The sequence below is a fragment of the Electrophorus electricus genome, chromosome 6, assembly GCF_041902795.1.
Source record: "Electrophorus electricus isolate QZ-2024a chromosome 6, ASM4190279v1, whole genome shotgun sequence".
Classification (NCBI taxonomy): Eukaryota; Metazoa; Chordata; class Actinopteri; order Gymnotiformes; family Gymnotidae; genus Electrophorus; species Electrophorus electricus.
This window is the reverse complement of record NC_137502.1, coordinates 865,001-887,500: the sequence shown is the minus strand read 5'-3', so window position 1 is coordinate 887,500 and position 22,500 is coordinate 865,001. Positions and strand designations below refer to the sequence as shown.

The window sequence follows — 22,500 nt, the reverse complement described above, 5'->3', positions numbered from 1 at the left end:
TCACAGAAAACCCAAGAGTTCCCTCAGCTTGTAACTTCCACTCTCCTCCCCTCTCTCTCTCTCTCTCTCTCTCTCTCCCCCCCTCCCCCCCTCTCTCTCTCTCTCCCTCCCCCTCTCCCCCCCTCTCCCCCCCCTCTCTCTCTCTCTTTCTCTCCTTCTCTCCCCCTCTCCTCTCCCTCTCTATCTTTTATGAGCTATACTGCACCAACAGTGTCTCGTAGAACCTCAGTTATCTGCCTGTTTCAGAGTCTCGTGGTGCCTGGAGTCTTGCGCTCCTGTAGTCTCCTCTCATCTCCCCATGTCTCCTCTCGTCTCCTCTCGTCTCTTCGCGTCTCCTGTCTCTGCTCTCTCCTCTCCTGTGCTTTCGATGTCAGAGCTGCTGTTGATTTGTGCTGTTAGCAGCAGCTTCTGCGGGGCACTACCGCCCATCCCCGTCCAGCACTGAGCCGTATCTCTCTCTCTCTCTCTCTCTCTCTCTCTCTCTCTCTCTCTCCCCCCTCCTTCATTTCTCCCTCTCTCTCTCCATTTCCCTCTACCTCTCCTCCTCCTGGCCCCTCCTCTCTGTCAGCCAGGCAGCCAATAGGACAGCAGCCCTTGGCAGAAGCTCAACCCCTCAGCTGAGAGCGTCTCTTTAATAAGCTTATCACTGCCAGGCTTTCTGCCTGTACAAGTGCAATGCTGTTTGTCCGGCTGTCTGTCTGTCTGTCCAGGGATTCATTTCAAACCTCAGCTGGACTGGACAAACGTGAGACATGTACATGGGTGTAGTTTACACTGAACCAACTCAAAAACACAACAGACAGTTCAATGGAAAGCTTTATATTGTCTTTATATTTAGGCAGCTGACCCTTAAACTGACCAATAAATTGACCCTTAGTCTGACCATTATTGCTTTCTTGCTTTTTAATTGCTGGGATACGTTGGGCTATGACCAGAGTTCGTAATGGTGTGAGCAGGTCCAGGACCGTCTGCGGGACCCTGGCCGGTCTGCGGGACCCTGGCCGGTCTGCGGGACCCTGGCCGGTCGGTGCAGCCCTCCTGCTGCACTATCATTGCCTTGTAAGGAGCGCTGATGTAGTGGCAGGAATTCTAGCACCATTTGAAGCATGAGAACTGGAGAGGGCCGTACACACATCACACCGCCCTTCCTGCACAGGGCCAGAGACATAATCTGGATTATCCGCCACTCAGCCACGATGTGACGACGTACAGTGAGAGAATCGTGACCAGGGGGCTGGATGGTTTCACCTGAGGGGAGGGTGGGGTGTTAAATCATATATCACATGTCTGGGTGAATCTGAACTCACCCAGCTGCATGTGCCGAACCACATACACCACTGTGGGGGAGAGAGATCGCCCCCCACTGTTTGCATTTCAAACACAGGCTAACATTGTGCCCCTATTGATTATACACACATGCAAAAAATATTGATAATAAATGCAGATCATTTTAAAGCAGGAAGGGTTTGTCTTTTTATTTTACTGGGGAGACACTTTTATCAAGTAAATGTATATGGTTACTGGCTCATTATTAGTAATTATTATAAGATTCATAATTAGTATTAATTATTCATAATATTACTTATTATTAGTAATTAATCTTATTAACAATGTCTTCATGGTGCAGACTGCTGTTTGCTGTTGGGACTGCTTGGGCTTAATAGACACGTGTGAGGCTGTAATCATCCTCCCAGCTGCACTAGTGAAGACGTCTGAAATTCAGTAACACGTGTTTTGCAAAAATGCTAAAATGATCTGTGACACACACATGAATCGCACTTGGATGGTTTATCCGTGTATTATGAATTTGTTTTCTGGCTGCAGTGCTAATGGACATAATTTCATAATTTGCTTACAGGTTTGGGGTTTTCCTCATTTCCAGGTACAGACCGTATCCGTGGCTACCACTCCAAAATCTGCTCCAGTAACAAACAACCCACTCATACATGGGGCAGAAATTCAATCAAATGTCCAGTGCCAAGTTTTAATAAAAGACAGAAAGCGAGAGAGAGAAATAGGAGAGAGAGAGAGAGAGAGAGAGAGAGAGAGAGAGAGAAAGAGAGAGAGAGAGAAAGTGTGAGACAGAGAGAGAGAGAGAGAGAGAGAGAGAGACAAAGTGAGAGAGAGGGAAAGAGAGAAAGTGAGAGAGAGAGAGAGAGAGAGAGAGAGAGAGACCCGCTCTCTGTGGGTCAGAGCGAATACACTCTGTGGGAACCATGGCTGGATTTGTGAGGCTGAGCTCAAGATCAGATGGGATCAAATTTTACTTTAGTAGCGTAGCATCTGCACATGACTCCACGTTAATCCAGTCTTGTGTTCCTGTGGGGCCGCAATCCTGCCCAAGGGCTGACGTAACCTGAGATTACACAGAGAGCAGGTTAAAGCCAGATTAGGCTTCATTGCAACTCCATCACACAACCTCCTACTGAGGAGGGAAATTAGAACAAAACCACAAAACCACATAATTCATGATGACTCAGGGAGGCTCTGAGACTGTAGAAACCACAGACGTTTCCAAGGTTCTAAAAATAACGACAGAATAAAGGAAAACAACACAATTTCTTCAGATTTTGTAATGTAGGAAGTTAATTGTGTTTTTATAATTGGTAGATGTTTAACATTTAAGATAATGGTTTAAGACCTTAAATACACACTTAACTTACAAAACAAACAAATAGTAATCACAATCAGATAACACCCCTATCACCCAGCCCTCAGTGAAACTGCCTCTGCACACCCCAACCACTACCCCAACACTAACCCCATCCTCAACCACAACCCCAACCCCAACACTAACCCCAACACTAACCCCATCCTCAACCACAACCCCAACCCCAACACTAACCCCAACACTAACCCCATCCTCAACCACAACCCCAACCCCAACACTAACCCTAACCCCAACCTGTTCTTTGTGTATGTGCTTTTTCCCTGGAGGTATCTGGAGCTCATGTGGATCATCTGTGATGGTGAGGCATGAGACGGTCTTCACATCTACACCTGTGAGATAGACGTGTAGCAGGTCTGGAGCAGAAGGAGCTCTAGTCATGGCCCACAGACCCAAGAAAAAGCCACGATCCAGCACACAGCTATTCATCACACCACTTCAGAGCACACACACACACACACACACACACACACACACACACACATGCACACACACACACACACACACACAGACACACACACACACACACACACACACACACACACACACACACACACACAGACACAGAGACACAGACACGCACATGACTGTACTTGCACTGCCTGCACACGCATGCACACACACGGAATGGACACACACACATGGACACACACACATGGAATGGACACACACACATGGACACACACACACACACACACACACACACACACACACACATGCAAACACACACACACACACACGCACACGACCGTAGGTGCACTACACACACACACACACACACACACGGACACACTTGCACACAACCGTAGGTGCACTACACACACACACAGAGACATGCATACGCACACAGACACACGAACACAACTGTAGGTGCACTGCGCACACACACACACACACACACACACACACACACACACACACACACACACATACACACACACACAGACTGATACACACACATACGTATGTGCACACGCACACATAAAAACAGAATTCCATCATCACACAAACAGGTAACTCTGAAGCTCAGCATGTGTGAGATTCAGAGAGCCATCAATATGGAACCCGTCACCAATCTGAGCTCAGTGCTGCTGGCTAACCCTAAACCCTAACCCTAAACCTAAACCCTAACTCTAACTCTAAACCTTCACTAACCCTAACCATCACTATCAAACCTGTGAGATGTCAAATATAATTTATCAATTTACATTTTAACATTCTGTTTGCTTTGAAACTAATTTAAAATGATGGCAATCTACAATCAAATGGCAATATTGTGATGTTTGTAATCGCCCAACAGCACACACACACACACACACACACACACACACACACACACACACACAAACTAATTACACAATACCACATACACGACTAATCACGCTATAGCACATAAACAACTAATCACACATTTACATCAATCTTGTACCTGCACTTACAGGCGAATTTACGTGCACAAACCTTGAACTGCAGCCCATTTCTGACCAGTTTCTATCCCTAAACCTACACTAACACTAAACACTACACTAACACTAAACGCTAAACCTACACTAACACTAAACACTACACTAACACTAAACGCTAAACCTACACTAACACTAAACACTATCACTAAACACTACACTAACACTACCACTAAACACTACACCAACACTAAACACTACACTAACATTAAACGCTAAACCTACACTAACACTAAACACTACACTAACACTAAACGCTAAACCTAGACTAACACTAAACACTACACTAACACTAATACTAAACCCTACACTAACACTAAACGCTAAACCTAAACTAACCCTAAACACCACACTAACACTAAACGCCAAACCTACACTAACACTAAACACTACACTAACACTAACACTAAACACTACACTAACACTAAACGCTAAACCTACACTAACACTAAACACTACACTAACACTAAATGCCAAACCTACACTAACACTAAACACTACACTAACACTGAACCTACACTAACACTAAACACTACACTAACACTAAATGCTAAACCTACACTAACACTAAACACTACACTAACACTAAACGCTAAACCTAGACTAACACTAAACACTACACTAACACTAATACTAAACCCTACACTAACACTAAACGCTAAACCTAAACTAACCCTAAACACCACACTAACACTAAACGCCAAACCTACACTAACACTGAACCTACACTAACACTAAACACTACACTAACACTAAACGCTAAACCCTACACTAACACTAAACCCTACACTAACCCTAAACCATAACCCCGACACTAACACGGGCTGAACATAGACGCAGTGGCTGTAGTCTAACTGTACACACACACACACTGAACATAGACACAGGGGCTGTAGTCTAACTGTACACACACACACACACACACACACACACACTGAACATAGACACAGGGGTTGTAGTCTAACTGTACACACACACACACAAACACACACACACACACACACACTGAACATGGACACAGGGGCTGTAGTCTGTACACACACACACACACACACACTGAACATAGACACAGGGGCTGTAGTCTAACTGTACACACACACACACTGAACATAGACACAGGGGCTGTAGTCTAACTGTACACACACACACACACTGAACATAGACACAGGGGCTGTAGTCTAACTGTACACACACACACACACACACACACACACACTGAACATAGACACAGGGGCTGTAGTCTAACTGTACACACACACACACACACACACACACACACTGAACATAGACACAGGGGCTGTAGTCTAACTGTACACACACACACACACACACACACACACTGAACATAGACACAGGGGCTGTAGTCTAACTGTACACACACACACACACACACACACACAGAACATAGACACAGGGGCTGTAGTCTAACTGTACACACACACACACACACACACACACTGAACATAGACACAGGGGCTGTAGTCTAACTGTACACACACACACACTGAACATAGACACAGGGGCTGTAGTCTAACTGTACACACACACACACACACACACACACACACACACACACACACACACACACTGAACATAGACACAGGGGCTGTAGTCTAACTGTACACACACACACACACACACACTGAACATAGACACAGGGGCTGTAGTCTAACTGTACACATACACACACACACACACACACACACACACACACACACACACACACACACACTGAACATAGACACAGGGGCTGTAGTCTAACTGTACACATACACACACACACACACACACACACACACACTGAACACAGACACACACACACACACACACACACACTGAACACAGACACACACACAGACACACTGAACACAAACACACACACACACACACACACTGAACACAGGCACACACACACACACACACACACTGAACACAGACACACACACACACACACACACACACACACACACACTGAACATAGACACAGGGGCTGTAGTCTAACTGTACACACACACACACACACACACACACACACACACTGAACATAGACACAGGGGCTGTAGTCTAACTGTACACACACACACACTGAACATAGACACAGGGGCTGTAGTCTAACTGTACACACACACACACACACACACTGAACATAGACACAGGGGCTGTAGTCTAACTGTACACATACACACACACACACACACACTGAACATAGACACAGGGGCTGTAGTCTAACTGTACACACACACACACACACACACTGAACATAGACACAGGGGCTGTAGTCTAACTGTACACATACACACACACACACACACACACACACACACTGAACATAGACACAGGGGCTGTAGTCTAACTGTACACACACACACACACACACACTGAACATAGACACAGGGGCTGTAGTCTAACTGTACACATACACACACACACACACACACACACACACACACACACACACACACTGAACATAGACACAGGGGCTGTAGTCTAACTGTACACATACACACACACACACACACACACACTGAACATAGACACAGGGGCTGTAGTCTAACTGTACACATACACACACACACACACACACACACACACACACACACACACACACACACTGAACATAGACACAGGGGCTGTAGTCTAACTGTACACACACACACACACACACACACTGAACATAGACACAGGGGCTGTAGTCTAACTGTACACATACACACACACACACACACACACACTGAACATAGACACAGGGGCTGTAGTCTAACTGTACACATACACACACACACACACACACACACACACACACACACACACACACACACACACACACACACTGAACACAGACACACACACACACACACACACACACACACTGAACACAGACACACACACACACACACACTGAACACAGACACACACACACACACACACACACACTGAACACAGACACACACACACACACACACACACACACACACACACTGAACATAGACACAGGGGCTGTAGTCTAACTGTACACACACACACACACACACACACACACACACACACACACTGAACATAGACACAGGGGCTGTAGTCTAACTGTACACATACACACACACACACACACACACACACACACTGAACATAGACACAGGGGCTGTAGTCTAACTGTACACACACACACACACACACACTGAACATAGACACAGGGGCTGTAGTCTAACTGTACACATACACACACACACACACACACACACACACACACACACACTGAACATAGACACAGGGGCTGTAGTCTAACTGTACACATACACACACACACACACACACTGAACATAGACACAGGGGCTGTAGTCTAACTGTACACATACACACACACACACACACACACACACACACACACACACTGAACATAGACACAGGGGCTGTAGTCTAACTGTACACATACACACACACACACACACACACACACACACACACACACACTGAACATAGACACAGGGGCTGTAGTCTAACTGTACACATACACACACACACACACACACACACACACACACACACACTGAACACAGACACACACACACACACACACACACACACACACACACACACTGAACACAGACACACACACACACACACACTGAACACAGACACACACACACACACACACACACACTGAACACAGACACACACATACACACACACACACACACACACACTGAACATAGACACAGGGGCTGTAGTCTAACTGTACACACACACACACACACACTGAACATAGACACAGGGGCTGTAGTCTAACTGTACACATACACACACACACACACACACACACACACTGAACATAGACACAGGGGCTGTAGTCTAACTGTACACACACACACACACACTGAACATAGACACAAGGGCTGTAGTCTAACTGTACACATACACACACACACACACACACACACACACACACACACTGAACATAGACACAGGGGCTGTAGTCTAACTGTACACATACACACACACACACACACACACACACACACACACACACACACACACACTGAACACACACACACACACACACACACACACACACACTGAACACAGACACAGGGGCTGTAGTCTAACTGTACACATACACACACACACACACACACACACACACACACTGAACACAGACACACACACACACACACACACTGAACACAGACACACACACTCACACACACACACACACACACACACACACACTGAACATAGACACAGGGGCTGTAGTCTAACTGTACACATACACACACACACACACACACTGAACACACACACACACACACACACACACACACACTGAACACAGACACAGGGGCTGTAGTCTAACTGTACACATACACACACACACACACACACACACACACACACACACTGAACATGGACACAGGGGCTGTAGTCTGTACACACACACACACACACACACACACACACACACACACACACACACACACTGAACACAGACACACACACTCACACACACACACACACACACACACACACACACACACACACACACTGAACACAGACACAGGGGCTGTAGTGTAACTGTACACACACACACACACACACACACACACACTGAACACAGACACAGGGGCTGTAGTCTAACTGTACACATACACACACACACACACACACACACACACACACTGAACACAGACACAGGGGCTGTAGTCTCTACACCTACAAGCTCTGGCAGCACATAGGAAAGAAGGGAATGTACCAGGCTGGACTTCCATGTCAGGAATGTATTTAACCACACACACCAACCACACACGCCACACACACGCCACACACACACCCCAACCCCACACGCCACACACACACCAACCACACATGCCACACACACACCAACCACACACACGCCACACACACACCAACCACACACGCCACACACACCAACCACACACACGCCAACCACACACACCAACCACACACATATCAACCAGACACATCCCACATACACCATCACCACACAAACCAATGCCACACGCCACACGCACCAATGCCACACACAGCAACCAGACACACAAACTACACATACACCACACGTGTGCCACACAGAGACAGAGAGCGAGAGAGAGAGAGAGAGAGTGCGTGCATGGGTGTGTGTGCGTGTGTGTGAGAGAGAGAGAGAGAAAGCTGGGTGAGGCATCTTAGACTCCTCTCTCTGGCTAGCGTTGCTATGGCATTGTGGTAAGCTCATATACATCACGGTGAACTCCAGCACATCTCAGTCTGGTAATAAAACTCTTTCACTTTGTGCCTCAGTCCTCAGTAGCTCCTGCACCTCTCCTGAGTTCCGGAGGCCCACACAGACTCAGGCGGGCAGCGGGTGCGAAGGTTTGCTCCGTTTCCACGGTTCTGTGCTCACTAATAAGAACGTGTTCAAAGTCTGATTGTTTTGAAGTTGCATGAAGTGAAATGATTACACTGAAAGACAGAAAAAGATCAATGCACTTTTAAAAGTCTCACCGAGCATCTTGACCTGCAGGGTGAGTTTCTGCGTTCCATAATATGGAAAAGTCTTTAATCTCTCTCACTAAACACAGCAGCAGCTCTGTGCACTGAAGAAACCGATACGATCTGCCACTTGAGTTACCACTCCTATAGCAGCAAAGGAATCAAACAGACCAGAGGTGTCGTGTGGAGCACAGGATCAGATCATATACAATCATATCATCTGTTCTACTGCTGTTTGTTGAGCGTGAGAAAGTGTGAATCAGGAAAGCGGCTGACAGTCAGTCATCAGAGTAAACAGACCAGCATGCCGAGGGCTGCAATTATCATTCAAACAAACTCTGTTTGACCAGACAAGAGACACGTTCACATAATCAAGGCCACTCACACCGAGGTAATGACGACACATCAATCGCTCCGCCCTCAGATGGCCTTCCCGATCCCCTCGTTAACCGTCAACTGACACATCGCTCATGTGAATGTAAATAAGTCAAACATCAGACTGATTCTCAAAGAGAACAAGCCCTGTCCTCAGTCTCTCAGTACAGCGAGGACTCTGGTCCCCCCTAAAGACCACACACCTCTCACAGGGACCAGGTGTCCTTCAGCTGCTGGACTCCGCGGCGTCTGGCAGCCTGACCTGCTGCGCCTCAGCTCTGCTGATACTCACAGACCAAGCCTGTCCTCCTGTTCTGTGAACACATTGCACTATTCTAACCTCTCGCTAAAGTTAGACATCTATTTAAAGTGAAGGGGTCTGGTAGACGTCAGACTCATTATGGGATGGATGCTTGTGCTTGAGGGATCTCTTGTTTTGCAGTAACTCCTCTGGGACTCTAAGGTGTCTGCAGATTGAAAGCTAATAAGGCACTCAAGACAAAGTCCATACACATTGTTCTGAGTCTAGCCATAAGGAGGTGGGAATATTTGGAATATGGGATGTAATGAGCTATAAGCAATACTGTAGGGCATTCCTATGTGGGACCACCATCACAGGAGCCTCCTCAACCAGGTTGCCCCGTTCCCCCGTTCAGCTAACGGCTAATGGATGACGAAACATCAGCCCTGGTGGTGGTGAAGTGGTTTGGAAATAATTGGTCCAATTCTCTCCTCTGTTCACATATTTCACCACTATTTTTGTTTTGCTCCAGTAACGCGGGAGGGGGTGGACAGCGAACACACGTGTGAAGTGACGACGCCATAACGAACCAAACGGATTGAATAGAATAAATAAATATTAGTTTAATAACCAACACAGACTAACAATACAGAATAGAATGAAGAACAAACAGGCTAACAGAAGAATAATATGATAACAGGGTGAGAACTGGGCAACAAGGAACAACATATTAAGGAAAGACTAACGGAGAACAACAATAATAAAACATAACAGTGAGCATAAAGACAGACAAATGGGAACAACACAGAACCGGGTTATGGAAGATGAACAATACGACGAAGACACAGAACTAAACAAGGAAAGCAACATGCAGCAAGGGTAACCAAACACGGAGAACAAACGAGATCGGACTAAACACGGAGAACAAACGAGAATGGACTAAACATGGAGAACAAACGAGATCGGACTAAACATGGAGAACAAACGAGATCGGACTAAACACGGAGAACAAACGAGAATGGACTAAACATGGAGAACAAACGAGATCGGACTAAACATGGAGAACAAATGAGATCGGACTAAACACGGAGAACAAACGAGATCGGACTAAACATGGAGAACAAATAAGATCGGACCAGAAACCATGAGAAACACTCTAAGATAAAGACAATGTCCAACAAACAAGATACGTAGGGACGGGGTTTTTATAACACTACAATCAGGGACAAACTAGGAACAGCTGACCTGAAAGGGGAGGAGAACCATGGAGACGAATGAAAACCAGGAAGTGATTTGCTTGCCATGACAATGGGGAATGCTCAGGTTTGTGGACGTGACATAGACATCTCAGGTCTACGTTGTGTCTGAGATACTGAATCTATCTGAGGTAATGATGCCATAAACATAATAAACACATAAATACATACGCTGAAACTAATGTGACAGTAAAACCAGTTTTAGTCTGAACTCTGAAACAACAACTACGGCAAATATGACATATGTTTATACCGCCTGTCACCAGTGACAAACCAGCAGACCACACAGGGAGAGAGAGGGAGAGAGAGGGAGAGAGAAAGAGAGAAAACGACAAAGGTAGACAGTGTGGGTGGGTGAGGTGATGAGTGATGCAGGTACAGAGTGTGAGAAAACACATGACCGTCATGGTAAATGATTTGGAACATCAGACAGGAGAGAAGATAAGGACATGGAGGAACTGGATCAGACTAACGGGGGACTGGACCCAGTCCAAGTGGCACTGCAGTGTTCTGAGAAGAGTGTGTGTGTAATAACCCTGTATCACTGCCCCAGTGTGTGTGTGTGTGTGTGTGTGTGTGTGTGTGTGTATAATAACCCTGTATCACTGCCCCAGTGTGTGTGTGTAATAAACCTGTATCACTGCCCCAGTGTGTGTGTGTGTGTAATAAACCTGTATCAGTGCCCTAGTGTGTGTGTGTAATAAACCTGTATCAGTGCCCCAGTGTGTGTGTGTGTGTGTGTGTGCGTGTGTGTGTGTGTGTGTGTGTGTGTGTAATAAACCTGTATCACTGCCCTAGTGTGTGTATGTGTGTAATAACCCTGTATCACTGCCCCAGTGTGTGTGTGTGTGTGTGTGTGTGTAAAATAACCCTGTATCACTGCCCCAGTGTGTGTGTGTGTGTGATAAACCTGTATCACTGCCCTTGTGTGTGTGTGTGTGTGTGTGTGTAATAACCCTGTATTACTGCCCCAGTATGTGTGTGTGTAATAAACCTGTATCACTGCCCGTGTGTGTGTGTGTGTGTGTGTGTGTGTGTGTGTATAATAAACCTGTATCACTGCCCCAGTGTGTGTGTGTGTGTGTGTGTGTGTGTGTGTGTAATAACCCTGCATCACTGCTCCAGTGTGTGTCTGTATCTTAAACCTGCTGTACATGGACATCCATTGTCCACGCTGAAACAAGGTTGTGTATATTAAACAAAGAACTCAGAGTAAATAAACCTGGAGCTGTAAAACAAACCTTTCAACAGTTTCGACACATAATGCCACAAGATTTGCACTGCAAGGAATTTAAGTGAATAATTGTGAAAAGGTGCAGAGAAAATTTCTAATGATTAAAAGCTTTTTAATATTTTTCTCTTGGGGTGTATCATCCTTCCCAGAGGGGCTTAAACTCCTCCAGTGACGTTTTAGTTAAAGTTCACCGTAATACAAAAAGTGAAATATGAATTTCCATGAAAAGTGAGTTTAAAAATACCAAATTCAGTGAGTCCCAACATCCTCCATCACACACAGTCACCTCCAAACAAACTCGCCACCACACAGGATCAACGCTTTTGATACTGTCATCAACGTTTGCCTAAAGCCACGGCTGTCTGAGAGTGTAAACAGAACCCCCAGCCCTGGGTGTGTATACTGGATACACACAGGTTTTCACAAATGACAGCAAATGACAGACCTTAAAAAAGGGTTGAGGACAGTACTGTCATTACAGTTTTAAATTTTAGCACTTTGATACACAGTTGTTTGGGTTCTTTTGATTGCTTTTGAGGCTGAATTTCTGAACTTCTTAATTTTTATTGTTTGCTATCAGGATATTAAACATCAGTGAAACCTGTTTAACCCCCCCGAGGACGTGCAGGGTTCCCCTACGTTAACCCTCACTGCCAGCACGAGGTCCTCGCGGGGAATAGCAAGACAGCGTCCTGCCGAAGACATCACACATCTGGAGACGCTGCAGCGTGAATCTGGAGACGCAGCTACACTTTGTCTGCTACTATAGAGTTAGGATTAAATTACCCCTGGATTACAGGAGGAAAGGGAACACTGCGACTTTATTTTGAGAGGCTGGGGTAAGAGAGCTGGGAATAAGACAGGGCTGGGGCATTATTCCTCCTCTGGGGAGCAGCGAGGTGCCCTACAGATACAGATGAGGGCTATTTCCAGCTCTCCAGGTCTGAGGTTGTATCAGCTCTTGGGATCTAGCAGTGCAGGGCTGAGTTCCTGCAGTGTGACGCAAGCCATTACACACACACACACACACACACACACACACACACACACACACACACACATTCTCTCTCACACACACACACACACACTCACACTCATACACACACACACACACACACACATGCACACACTCTCTCTCTCTCTCTCTCTCTCTCTCTCCTTCTCTCTCTCTCTCTCTCTCTCTCTCTCTCTCTCACACACACACACACACACACACACACACACACACACATTCTCTCTCACACACACACACACACACTCATACACACACACACACACACATGCACACACTCTCTCTCTCTCTCTCTCTCTCTCTCCTTCTCTCTCTCTCTCTCTCTCTCTCTCTCTCACACACACACACAAACACTCTCTCTCTCTCTCTCTCTCTCTCTCTCTCACACACACACACACACCTCACACGCTCATACAGACACACTCATACACACATGCGCACACCCACAAGGGGGGGGTTAACCATACACCCCCCCACACCCACACCCATACACACTCCCCCTTAACCATACCCCCCCACTCACACCCACCCATCCACCCACCCACCCCCCCACACCCACACACACACCCATACCCCCTACCCACACCCACACGGACCCACCCACACCCACATACCCACGCACACACACACACCCACCCACACACCCACTCACACACCCAGTCACACACACACCCCCACACACACACCCATACCCCCTACCCACACACCTACCCCCCACACAGCTCTAGAATATGCAGGGGAATGTGAATACCAGTTCAGCCTCAAGAAAAATATCTTTCGACCACATAAAAGGCAAAAAAGGATCAGACACAGGAAACAGATAATGAGGGTTTTTGGCTTAATCCCAAATTAAAATGATTAGACAATATAGACACATATTTTACTCCCTCAGATGCTGTGCAGAGATGCCCCCCCCCCCCAACCCAAAGGGGCTTAGATTAAAATTTAATTTAAATATTTAAATATTTATAAGTATTAAATATTTATAAGTTGCAACTAATGGAGTTCTCCCAGTCTGACCCCTCGTTCAGATGTGTCTCTGTACACGCTCACAGACTGAGCACGAGACTCGGTCAGGCAGGTACAAACTTGCACACATGGTTATGTAAGTCAATTCTAACCTACCGCAGTGTTACACTGGGAGTTTGTCAACATTACTGCTTTTGAAAGTTAGAAATCCCACTTAAATAACATTAAATATCATTAAATAACATTAAGTATCATTAAATCTCTTTGTCTTCAACCTTTTTCTTCATTAAACTTCTCTCTTCTCACCGTTTCTCTCAATCACTCATTTAAAATTCACTCTTTGACACTCACACACACACACACACACACACACACACACACACACACACACACACACACACACACACACACACACACATATATATATATATATATATATATATATATATATATATATAATGTAAATATATTGCCCATGCCTACAGGTAAAGAAATGTTTTAGCACTGAAGTGTGTCAGTGACACTGCTAGTGACCAGCTCAGATAAACATAACATTATAAAGGGATACCCTGTTTAGTAGATCTGGTAGCTGCATCACCATGGAAACGATTACAGTCTTAATCAGAGTCATGTACGCAAGAGACATTGTCAATTGAAAAACGTGAGAGACTGACCTCCACACAAACACCAGCGCGCTGCTATGGAGACACGAACAATTACACAGGCACCTGTCAGGACAATATTTCCACAGTCCTGTTTGACACCTCGGACATAACTTCTAATTTATTCAAAATTTTGTCAGTGGAACAGAGGCTTGTGCACACGGGGTTCAGCTATCTGGACTTCTCATTTTAGTACTGGAAAATCAACTCTGTAGCTCAGAGCTACTCTCTGGTCTCTCATAACAATCTAAAACTGTCCCTGGTCCAGTGTGTTGTCCACACACTCTCTCTCTGTGCTGTCCCTGGTCCAGTGTGTTGTCCACACACACTCTCTCTGTGCTGTCCCTGGTCCAATGTGTTGTCCACACACACTCTCTCTGTGCTGTCCCTGGTCCAGTGTGTTGTCCACACACACTCTCTCTGTGCTGTCCCTGGTCCAGTGTGTTGTCCACACACACACTCTCTGTGCTGTATGCAAAGTAGTGAAATCATTACATGAATGTTGACACCAAAGGTCTCTCCTCAGGACGCGAGTGAGACTCATACGTTCAGCTGCTGCTGCACTCATCCCACCCCCTCTGACCACAACAGATATTTTAAATCTCTATCCAGAGAACACGGGGTCTCATTCAACATCATTTAGAGGGAGAAAATAGCTCCTCCACACCCTTCTGCCTGTGTGGTTCGATATTCACCCACCATGTGTAAAACTCATCATCTACCTCACATAGAAGAAATAACCCTCTGTGACAGGGCAGCTCAGACAAGTCCTCAGATCCAAGCTGGGACTAATATCATATGGCAACACTTTGCCATCTGAAGGCCTGTAACTAGCATCAGTCTTTATTAACAGACTGCTAAACGCAGACCCCTAACACTTATTTTATTAGAAGTTTCTAGACGGCTGAGGCCACAGAGGATATTTGGTGACCTTCAGACACAGAGGTAAGACTGAGTATGTGTGTGTGTGTGTGTGTGTGTGTGTGTGTGTGTGTGTGTGTGTGTGTGTGTATGTGTGTATGGTGAACAGTCCAACAGACGCCTACAACTCAAATTCACTCTCAGTGTGTGTGTGTGTATGTGTGTGTGTGTGTGTACTCCCTGTGTCCCAGTGTATCTTTTAGCCCACATCCTCACTATTAGACTGAGTCCCCGCTCTGCTCCCAGACTGTCCACTGTCCACAAATGATGTTCTTATGCTTTTGTTCACAAAGACCTTCTGGTCCGCCCAACACACAAGTGTCTGTTTCACCTGTGTTTACACCTGGCTAACTCACTCACGTATGTTTACACCTGGCTAACTCACTCACGTGTGTTTACACCTGGCTAACTCACTCACGTGTGTTTACACCTGGCTAACTCACTCCCGTGTGTGTACACCTGGCTAATTCACTCACGTGTGTTTACACCTGGTTAACACTCACGTGTGCTTACACCTGGCTAGCTCACTCACGTGTGTTACATTTTGTTGTAAATACCTTCCGAAGAGGCAGTGTAGTACTGAGGTATGTGAGGTATATGAGGTACATGTAACAGGTATGTGAGGTATATGTAACAGGTATGTGAGGTATGTGTAACAGGTATGTGAGGTATGTGTAACTGGTATGTGAGGTATGTGTAACAGGTATGTGAGGTATGTGTAACAGGTATTAAATATTTGGGCAAATTAAACTATTAGACTTGTGTCTCTAATCAAAGTGTCTGAGGCCTCACTCTCCACCCTCAGGCTTGTTACCGCAGGGTCAAGCCCTCCTCCTCAGATGTTCTCTTTAACATTCATTCCCTTAGTAGTGTAGTTAATTATTCCAGAACTTCCATTGTTTAAGATGCCAGATCATGCCAATATTCTCTCCGTTCTGAAAGTTAAATGAGACAGAATAAATGTTCTGGCCAAACGTAGTTACCACAGAACCTGTGACACAAGCTACCAAAAGGCGAGGTATTGGGGGAGCGGGGCATTGGAGGTGGGGTTTCACACTCCGACAGGGCACTGCTAGTCTCCAGTGACACAGCACAAGCTCAGACGTGAGACAGACCCTGAGTGAATTCTCACAGGGTGGGACAGCAGCAGAACACAGGACATGTGAAGACTGATGTGCAGAAACACACACGAGAGGCGTCAGTGGTTTAAAATCGGGCATCATCTCTAATGCTGCGCGAACACAGTGGGATACAGTGGGCTTTCAGACACAAATGAGCGAAAGACCCGGATGAGTCCCAGATGAGACCTGGAGGAGCCCCGGATGAGTCCCAGATGAGACCTGGAGGAGCCCCGGATGAGTCCCAGATGAGACCTGGAGGAGCCCCGGATGAGAGCACTGGCACAGGAACTCAGCTGGGACAGGCTGCTGATATGCTGCCTTCATACATACAGCATAACAAAAAAAAACTAGGACAGTCAGAGTAAGAGAGAGAGAGAGAGAGAGGGAGGGATGGAGGGAGAGAGAAAGAGGGAGAGAGAGAGAGAGAGAGAGAGATGAGAGACATAAGTGTGAGAAGTTGAGTTTGGCATATGTCATGCATGCACAAACGCGCACACACATACACACTTGCACACACACACACACACACACACACACACACACACACACACACACACACACACACACACACACACACACACACGCACACGCACACGCACACGCACAATCACACTCACACAGACACACACGCACACACATAATGGGATGTCTGTGAAACCTTGTCAGTATTCAACAACATGCTGTATCCAGGGGAAACAACAAGAGAAGAGAGGGAGAGAGAGAGAGAGAGAGAGAGAGAGAGAGAGAGAGAGAGAGGGGGGAGAGAGAGAGAGGGAGAGAGAGAGGGGGGGAGAGAGGGAGAGAGGGGGGAGAGGGAGAGAGGGGGGAGAGAGAGAGAGGGGGAGAGAGAGAGAGGGAGAGAGAGGGGGGGGGGAAAGAGGGGGGAGAGGGAGAGAGAGAGAGAGGGGGGAGAGGGAGAGAGAGAGAGGGAGAGAGAGAGAGGGGGCAGAGAGAGAGAGGGGGAGAGAGAGAGAGAGAGAGAGGGGGGAGAGAGGGGGAGAGGGAGAGAGAGAGAGAGGGGGGGGGGAGAGGGAGAGAGAGAGAGGGGGGGAGAGAGAGAGGGGGAGAGGGAGAGAGAGGGGGGAGAGAGAGAGAGAGAGAGAGAGGGGGGGGAGCGAGAGAGGGGGAGAGAGAGAAGGGGAGGGAGAGAGAGAGAGGGAGAGAGAGAGAGAGAGAGAGAGAGAGAGAGAGATTGTGATATTCTGTAAGAAGCCCAGATGCCAACACAGACACCCGTTCAGTCTAGTCAGCGGCGCCTTACAGCAGTGCTACACTTACTCAAACTCATCATTACTGCATCATGGAGCTTCAGCAGGGCAGTGAAGGCAGTAACGGTTCTCAGAACCCCAGACACAAAGAGGAAACTACACCATCCATAAACACATTTCAATCTGGTGCTAATGATCTGATAGTGTAACACGGCCCATTGTGGTGCGTGTGAATAATGTATAAGTTCAGTCATTCAGCACCGTGACACTAGAAGGGACAGCAGCCAATAGCAGGCCTGCAGGCAGCGTCCAGAGAAACACTGCGTTTGAAGACCAGACCCAAAGAAACACTATTTAAAGACCAGACCCAGAGAAACACTGCATTTAAAGACACTGCAGACCCAATAATTCACTACTGAACCCTAACATGAGTCCTCTTAGTCAGCTGAGACTCACTAACCCTGAAACAACTGCCACCACCGAGTGTTATCAAACCCTAAACAGAGACTCTGAATCAACAGAGAATCTCCTTACTGTCAGAGACACAAAGCAGACACACATCCTAACCACGTCCAGATCAGTGAGCTCAGTCAGCTATAGGAAAGGACACACAAAGACAGACCAGGCTGTCCAAAGAGGACAGAACATGTTCTCTCCAGGACAGCTGAAATGACAGTTTCTACTTTATTGTTAAAAATCTATGAGCAATTTTCACTTAAAAAATACAAACTGTAATCCCACAATTCAATTATATGAGCCAAAAAGAAAAATTACAAATTCTTCTCAGAGAAGCAATCTTAAAAAAAAAGAAGCAATAATAATAATAATAATAATAATTATTATTATTATTATTATTATTACTATTATTACTATTGGTGGTGTTGATTGTGCTTTTGTTGTAATTGTAATTGTTGTATCCTTTAATAATAAAGCTACTAATCAGCTTTGACTTTTATGTCAAAGTATATTACTTTTCTGAAACAACATTTAGTGCTTTGGCAATTATTGTACTTTGCACAATAATTAGTAATAACAGTAATAAAGAGGAGGGGAAGGGGCCATAATACGCACCATCTCTTCCTCTCATATATATACTTATTTAATGGTATAATATATATTGAACATCCTCACAGTGGCTGTGTCTCCCCTCCCCCCTCCCTCGTGTCCCCCCTCCCCCGTGTCCCCCTCCCCCGTGTCCCCCCTCCCCCGTGTCCCCCTCCACGGGGTCCCCCTCCCCTGTGTCTCCCCTCCCCCGTGCCTCCCTTCCCCCGTGTCCCCTGTGCCTCCCCTCCCCCGTGTCCCCTGTGCCTCCCCTCCCCGTGCCTCCCCTCCCTCGTGTCCCCCCTCCCCCGTGTCCCCCTCCCCCGTGTCCCCCCTCCCCCGTGTCCCCCCTCCACGGGGTCCCCCTCCCCTGTGTCTCCCCTCCCCCATGCCTCCCCTCCCCCGTGTCCCCTGTGCCTCCCCTCCCCCGTGCCTCCCCTCCCTCGTGTCCCCCCTCCCCCGTGCCTCCCCTCCCCCGTGTCCCCTGTGCCTCCCCTCCCCGTGCCTCCCCTCCCTCGTGTCCCCCCTCCCGTGTCTCCCCTCCCCCGTGCCTCCCCTCCCCCGTGTCCCCTGTGCCTCCCCTCCCCCGTGCCTCCCCTCCCCGTGTCCCCTGTGTCTCCCCTCCCCCGTGCCTCCCCTCCCCCGTGTCCCCCGTGCCTCCCCTCCCCCGTGTCCCCTGTGCCTCCCCTCCCCGTGCCTCCCCTCCCTCGTGTCCCCCCTCCCGTGTCTCCCCTCCCCCGTGCCTCCCCTCCCCCGTGTCCCCTGTGCCTCCCCTCCCCCGTGCCTCCCCTCCCCGTGTCCCCTGTGTCTCCCCTCCCCCGTGCCTCCCCTCCCCCGTGTCCCCTGTGCCTCCCCTCCCCCGTGCCTCCCCTCCCTCGTGTCTCTCAGACACTCACAAGCTCTCACAAGCCTTTAGATTTCTCTTGTCTCACAAACCACCATCTCTCTGATACCCAGGAGTGCATGTGTGTGTGTGCGCGCATGTATACGTGTGTGTGTGTGTGTGTGTGTGTGTGTGTGTGTGTGTATGTGTGTGTGTGTATGTGTGTGTGTGTATGTGTGTGCATGAATACGTGTGTGTGAGTGTGCGCGCGCGTGTGTGTGTGTGCATATGTGCTTCTTTAGAGCCTTGGATTCTGTCAGTTAATTCAACTAATTCAGTTAAAGGATCAGAGATAAATACACCTGTAGACTGCTGTGGACTGGTGTGAACTGGTGTGAACTGGTGTGAACTGGTGTGGACTGGCGTGGATTACTAGAGTGCCATTTCCTTCAGTGGCCTCTGATCCCAGACATGCCAGGCTGGCATTTGGTCAACAATGAAAAGATCAGAGCAGTAAGCTTCATGATAACAACACAAAACCCAGAGATAAAGCGAAGGTAAGAGCTTCTGACTCCGTCCTGCTGACATGCTCATACTCTTGCAGGTCTCATAAAAGCACAAAGCGCCATTTTCTTCATTCCAGCTGGAATTCACTCTTTCAGGAACAGCACGGAACATTTTTTATTTTCTTGAAACCAATTGCAACTGTCCATTTCACATCTTTAGATTGAAGAGTCTGGAATTAGCTCCAAATAAACCTAAAGCTATTAAGAATAAATAGAAGGATGGCTGTAAAAATGTAGAGTGAGAGACAGAGAGAGTAAAGAAAAATGTTGGAAATACTTCAGGTGAGTGTGAGCTTGTGTTCGTGTGGGAGGTGCGGGACGTTGGTGTGAATGACATCCTGTGTGTCGTGGTCAATATGGACCGGTGTATCTCCAGTTTGTTCTCTGATGCTCTCTGGAGCTCGAAACCCGTACCTAACCCTAACCCTAACACTAAGCCTAACCCTAACCCTATCCCAAACCTAACCCTAACCTAACCCTAACACTAAGCCTAACCCAAACTTAACCCTAACCTAACCTTAACACTAAGCCTAACACAAACCTAACCCTAACCTAACCCTAACTATAACCTATCCCTAACCCTAATCCTAATCCTAACTCTAAAACTAACCCTAATCCTAACCCTAACCTGGAAATCCAGACACCGCGCCGTTCACCTGCCTTGTCTCAGACTCCCCAAAGCTCAAGCCCTGGGTAGAGCCCACAGACCACTGATGGCCTGGCTGTTAAAATTAGATTATTTTCAGAACTATTAATGCTGGATTGGAAATATTTTATCTTCCTGAGGACCACTGGACAAGGAAAAGGAATAGCAACTATTTGTTTTAACTTTAAGTTTGAACTGTAAAGTAACTGTAAACTGTAAAGTCTCCTTACAGTATCATGGGCTGTAATTTAGTTTTTATCAATGATTTTGTCTGGATTCATTTCAAAATATGAAAACATGTTCACTGTCCTTCTAAGACACTAGTCAAAGGTTTTCTAAATCTTTGTGAAATCTTTGGGCCTTGTTCAGTCTGTGACTGTCCTACACAAGAGCCTGGACTCCCATGACATGTTGTTTCATCCTCATATGTTCTACCTGTTTCTCACACTCCAGCCTGGTCACATCTGTTGTATTTCAGGTCTCTCTGCGCTGTGCTACTGTTAAATGGAGAACTCTGGTAGTCCGCACTGCATAATGCTACATCACTTACTGCTGCCTTTAAAAGGGTTTCAGAGACTCACTTAGGGTCTCCCTTTAATTAAACACTAAGGGGTTAACATTATTAGTGTTTCCCCTGCCAGAACTATATTAAAATTATTGCTCCATGTTTTCCAAACATTCTGGCTGAAAAATGCTACTCCTGCAGCTGGGTAAAAGAGTAGAAGAGCTGAACACGTGGAAACAAGATGTAGACACCAGAGAACCCCTAACCCATCTGTGAAACACCCTAACTCTAAACCCTAACCCTAA

General features: G+C 46.9%; 1 protein-coding gene across 4 annotated transcripts in view; it reads right to left on the bottom strand.

Annotated features, from left to right (window-relative positions):
- LOC113591235 (tetraspanin-9) overlaps window positions 1-22,500 on the bottom strand; it is a 147,458-nt gene that overhangs the window by 60,409 nt on the left and 64,549 nt on the right. For 2 of the 4 annotated variants that reach the window (XR_014124043.1, XM_035525499.2), the window contains exon 1: window positions 1-93. This exon is cut by the window's left edge and continues 631 nt beyond it. The exons of 1 other annotated variant lie outside the window; for it this stretch is intronic. The gene's annotated coding sequence lies outside the window, so the exon portion shown is untranslated. Of the gene's footprint in view, window positions 94-22,500 lie in introns of those variants that run through there. One more of the 4 variants, XM_035525500.2, reaches the window with a different exon arrangement.